This window comes from Zophobas morio, unplaced genomic scaffold (genome assembly GCF_036711695.1).
Source record: "Zophobas morio isolate AGI-343-1 ecotype UQ-CSIRO unplaced genomic scaffold, CSIRO_AGI_Zmor_V1 ptg000850l, whole genome shotgun sequence".
Taxonomy (NCBI): domain Eukaryota; kingdom Metazoa; phylum Arthropoda; class Insecta; order Coleoptera; family Tenebrionidae; genus Zophobas; species Zophobas morio.
This window is the reverse complement of record NW_026972952.1, coordinates 23,826-29,825: the sequence shown is the minus strand read 5'-3', so window position 1 is coordinate 29,825 and position 6,000 is coordinate 23,826.

Genomic DNA, 6,000 nt, shown 5'->3' with positions numbered 1-6,000 from the left:
CCACTCAGATACCCTACGTGCTCGGAAAGTGCAACGAAACCATCAAATTTTAGCTAGAAACTGTATTTTTGTCGATTTTTATTGAATTTGAACTATATTTCAACATTTTTTGATGGTTCTGAGCCACCAAACACACTTAAAGCATGCAGAATCGACTCAGAATAGGAAAAGGAGACGTTTAGGTCAATTTATGCATTCTGGCGTTCGTAGATACAAGAAAACTGTTAAAATTCTTCAGAAACGTCACTTTTGAAGTGTTTTCTTGTACTTTTAAGCCACTCAGATACCCTACGGGCTCGGAAAGTGCAACGAAACCATCAAATTTTAGCTAGAAACTGTATTTTTGTCAATTTTTATTGAATTTGAACTATATTTCAACGTTTTTTGATGGTTCTGAGCCACCAAACACACTTAAAGCATGCAGAATCGACTCAGAATAGGAAAAGGAGACGTTTAGGTCAATTTTATGCATTCTGGCGTTCGTAGAAACAACAGAACTGTTAAAATTCTTCAGAAACGTCATTTTTGAAGTGTTTTCTTGTACTTTTAAGCCACTGAGATACCCGACGCGCTCGGAAAGTGCAACGAAACCATCAAATTTTAGCTAGAAACTGTATTTTTGTCGATTTTTATTGAATTTGAAATATATTTCAACGTTTTTTGATGGTTCTGAGCCACCAAACACACTTAAAGCATGCAGAATAGACTCAGAACAGGAAAAGGAGACGTTTAGGTAAATTTTATGCATTCTGGCGTCCGTAGATACAAGAAAACTGTTAAAATTCTTCAGAAACGTCACTTTTGAAGTGTTTTCTTGTACTTTTAAGCCACTCAGATACCCTGCGGGCTCGGAAAGTGCAACGAAACCATCAAATTTTAGCTAGAAACTGTTTTTTTGTCGATTTTTATTGAATTTGAACAATATTTCAACGTTTTTTGATGGTTCTGAGCCACCAAACACACTTAAAGCATGCAGAATCGACTCAGAATAGGAAAAGGAGACGTTTAGGTCAATTTTATGCATTCTGGCGTTCGTAGATACAAGAAAACTGTTAAAATTCTTCGGAAACGTCACTTTTGAAGTGTTTTCTTGTACTTTTAAGCCACTCAGATACCCTACGAGCTCGGAAAGTGCAACGAAACCATCAAATTTTAGCTAAAAACTGTATTTTTGTCGATTTTTATTGAATTTGATCTATACAAGGTGACTGCGAAATACATGCAAAAAAAAAATGGGGAATAGCTCACAATATGATTATGTCACTGGGTAAAATTCACGGTCCTAAGTAGTAGCAGTGTCTAGAATAAATTATTTGAAATTCAATGTAAATTGTTGTACGCGCCGCTGGACTGTTTTGTGACCTACATAATTACTACAATGAATGGAACAGAGCGAGTCGGTTAAAGAACCAAAAAAGTTACTTTATCAGGCACTTTTTTAATCGCAACGTGAAAAACACGAAAAGGGCCAGTTAGCATCGAGCGGTCGGTGAAATCGGTTTATGGTGCAGTTTTCCCATGCAGATTGTGTCGATATGGTAATGGGTGCATCAGTGGTACAGCATCTCCGAGATCATGGTACCTTCAACCTCAAACTCACGATCGTGGCCGTGATAGGACAGAAAGAAGAAGTTGGATTTTCACAGCTTGTAGTGCATCCTACATTAAAAGAATACGGCCACATCCATACCATGTTGACAAAGTACAGGGTTTGGAGCCCGCTGATTGTCCACCTTGTGTAACTCACTTTTTGTCCGATGGAACTCCACGTAGTCGTCAACAAGTACGATTTCAAGAGACGATTTTCGAGAAACGTGTATTGGTTGGATGAAACAATTCGTTTGTGGAAATCAACAGTGTCCAGAAATTATCGAAGAGCTTCAACAAGTGAAAGTGACAGCCGCTACTCCGGTGTTTTTTTACCTATCAACAAACCTCTTGCGACGCTCTGACGCCTGTATTGCTAGTCAAGGACAACATTTTCAACATTTCTTGTAAAAAGGTAGTAGCATTCTAAGTTGCTCTTATTTCTGTTCCAATAAACAACGTAAAATCGTTGTGACAAGGACCAAACATCCGTCAGAATCAAAATTACCAAAAAACTTTCACACTGACCTTTAACGATGAATGAGTAAATGAATGAACGAATGATAAGCAGCAAAAAGTCGGTTTTACTTTTAATTGAAACTGAAAGTGTTTAGGTCGTTTTTATTCAAACGTTTTTCCAACTCTGTTTACAAGGTGGCTCAGTGCCTTCGTATCGAGGGTGGTTCATGGGGGTTTTGCCCCATTCGATTTTTAATTTCTTTTTTCTATATTTCGGCTCTACTAGGGTGGGGGATGCCGTGGTTAAAATATTTGCACTTATTTCGCAGTCACCCTGTATTTCAAAGTTTTTTGATGGCTATGAGCCACCTAACACACTTAAAGCATGCAGAATCGACTCAGAATAGGAAAAGGAGACGTTTAGGTCAAATTTATGCATTCTGGCGTTCGTAGACACAAGAAAACTGTTAAAATTCTTCAGAAACGTCACTTTTGAAGTGTTTTCTTGTACTTTTAAGCGACTCAGATACCCTACGGGCTCGGAAAGTGCAACGAAACCATCAAATTTTAGCTAGAAACTGTATTTTTGTCGATTTTTATTGAATTTGATCTATATTTCAAAGTTTTTTGATGGTTATGAGCCACCAAACACACTTAAAGCATGCAGAATCGACTCAGAATAGGAAAAGGAGACGTTTAGGTCAAATTTATGCATTCTGGCGTTCGTAGATACAAGAAAACGGTTAAAATTCTTCAGAAACGTCACTTTTGAAGTGTTTTCTTGTACTTTTAAGCCAATCAGATACCCAACGGGCTCGGAAAGTGCAACAAAACCATCAAATTTTAGCTAGAAACTGTATTTTTGTCGATTTTATTGAATTTGAACTATAGTTCAACGTTTTTTGATGGTTCTGAGCCATCAAACACACTTAAAGCATGCAGAATCGACTCAGAATAGGAAAAGGAGACGTTTAGGTCAATTTTATGCATTCTGGCGTTCGTAGATACAAGAAAACTGTTAAAATTCTTCAGAAACGTCACTTTTGAAGTGTTTTCTTGTACTTTTAAGCCACTCAGATACCTTACGGGCTCGGAAAGTGCAACGAAACCATCAAATTTTAGCTAGAAACTGTATTTTTGTCGATTTTTATTGAATTTGAACAATATTTCAACGTTTTTTGATGGTTCTGAGCCACCAAACACACTTAAAGCATGCAGAATCGACTCAGAATAGGAAAAGGAGACGTTTAGGTCAATTTTATGCATTCTGGCGTTCGTAGATACAAGAAAACTGTTAAAATTCTTCAGAAACGTCACTTTTGAAGTGTTTTCTTGTAATTTTAAGCCAGTCAGATACCCTACGGGCTCGGAAAGTGCAACGAAACCATCAAATTTTAGCTAGAAACTGTATTTTTGTTGATTTTTATTAAATTTGAACTATATTTCAACGTTTTTTGATGGTTCTGAGCCACCAAACACACTTAAAGCATGCAGAATCGACTCAGAATAGGAAAAGGAGACGTTTAGGTCAATTTTATGCATTCTGGCGTTCGTAGATACAAGAAAACTGTTAAAATTCTTCAGAAACGTCACTTTTGAAGTGTTTTCTTGTACTTTTAAGCTACTCAGATAACCTACGGGCTCGGAAAATGCAACGAAACCATCAAATTTTAGCTAGAAACTGTATTTTTGTCGATTTTTATTGAATTTGAACTATATTTCAACGTTTTTTGATGGTTCTGAGCCACCAAACACACTTAAAGCATGCAGAATCGACTCAGAATAGGAGAAGGAGACGTTTAGGTCAATTTTATGCATTCTGGCGTTCGTAGATACAAGAAAACTGTTAAAATTCTTCAGAAACGTCACTTTTGAAGTGTTTTCTTGTACTTTTAACCCACTCAGATACCCTACGGGCTCGGAAAGTGCAACGAAAACATCAAATTTTAGCTAGAAACTGTATTTTTGTCGATTTTTATTGAATTTGAACTATATTTCAACGTTTTTTGATGGTTCTGAGCCACCAAACACACTTAAAGCATGCAGAATCGACTCAGAATAGGAAAAGGAGACGTTTAGGTCAATTTTATGCATTCTGGCGTTCGTAGATACAAGAAAACTGTTAAAATACTTCAGAAACGTCACTTTTGAAGTGTTTTCTTGTACTTTTAAGCCATTCAGATACCCTACGGGCTCGGAAAGTGCAACGAAACCATCAAATTTTAGCTAGAAACTGTATTTTTGTCGATTTTTATTGAATTTGAACTATATTTCAACGTTTTTTGATGGTTCTGAGCCACCAAACACACTTAAAGCATGCAGAATCGACTCAGAATTGGAAAAGGAGACGTTTAGGTCAAATTTATGCATTCTGGCGTTCGTAGATACAAGAAAACTGTTAAAATTCTTCAGAAACGTCACTTTTGAAGTGTTTTCTTGTACTTTTAAGCCACTCAGATACCTTACGGGCTCGGAAAGTGCAACGAAACCATCAAATTTTAGCTAGAAACTGTATTTTTGTCGATTTTAATTGAATTTGAACTAGATTTCAACGTTTTTGATGGTTCTGAGCCACCAAACACACTTAAAGCATACAGAATCGACTCAGAATAGGAAAAGGAGACATTTAGGTCAATTTTATGCATTCTGGCGTTCGTAGATACAAGAAAACTGTTAAAATTCTTCAGAAACGTCACTTTTGAAGTGTTTTCTTGTACTTTTAAGCCAATCAGATACCCTACGGGCTCGGAAAGTGCAACAAAACCATCAAATTTTAGCTAGAAATTGTATTTTTGTCGATTTTTATTGATTTTGAACTATATTTCAACGTTTTTTGATGGTTCTGAGCCCCCAAACACACTTAAAGCATGCAGAATCGACTCAGAATAGGAAAAGGAGACGTTTAGGTCAATTTTATGCATTCTGGCGTTCGTAGATACAAGAAAACTGTTAAAATTCTTCAGAAACGTCGCTTTTGAAGTGTTTTCTTGTACTTTTAAGCCACTCAGATACCTACCCTACGGGCTCGGAAAGTGCAACGAAACCATCAAATTTTAGCTAGAAACTGTATTTTTGTCGATTTTTATTGAATTTGAACTATATTTCAACGTTTTTTGATGATTCTGAGCCACCAAACACACTTAAAGCATGCAGAATCGACTCAGAATAGGAAAAGGAGACGTTTAGCTCAATTTTATGCATTCTGGCGTTCGTAGATACAAGAAAACTGTTAAAATTCTTCAGAAACGTCACTTTTGAAGTGTTTTCTTGTAATTTTTAGCCACTCAAATACCCGACGGGCTCGGAAAGTGCAACGAAACCATCAAATTTTAGCTAGAAACTGTATTTTTGTCGATTTTAATTGAATTTGAACTAGATTTCAACGTTTTTTAATGGTTCTGAGCCACCAAACACACTTAAAGCATACAGAATCGACTCAGAATAGGAAAAGGAGACATTTAGGTCAATTTTATGCATTCTGGCGTTCGTAGATACAAGAAAACTGTTAAAATTCTTCAGAAACATCACTTTTGAAGTGTTTTCTTGTACTTTTAAGCCAATCAGATACCCTACGGGCTCGGAAAGTGCAACAAAACCATCAAATTTTAGCTAGAATCTGTATTTTTGTCGATTTTTATTGATTTTGAACCATATTTCAACGTTTTTTGATGGTTCTGAGCCCCCAAACACACTTAAAGCATGCAGAATCGACTCAGAATAGGAAAAGGAGACGTTTAGGTCAATTTTATGCATTCTGGCGTTCGTAGATACAAGAAAACTGTTAAAATTCTTCAGAAACGTCACTTTTGAAGTGTTTTCTTGTACTTTTAAGCCACTCAGATACCCGGGGGGATCGGAAAGTGAAACGAAACCATCAAATTTTAGCTAGAAACTGTATTTTTGTCGATTTTTATTGAATTTGAACTATATTTCAACGTTTTTTGATGGTTCTGA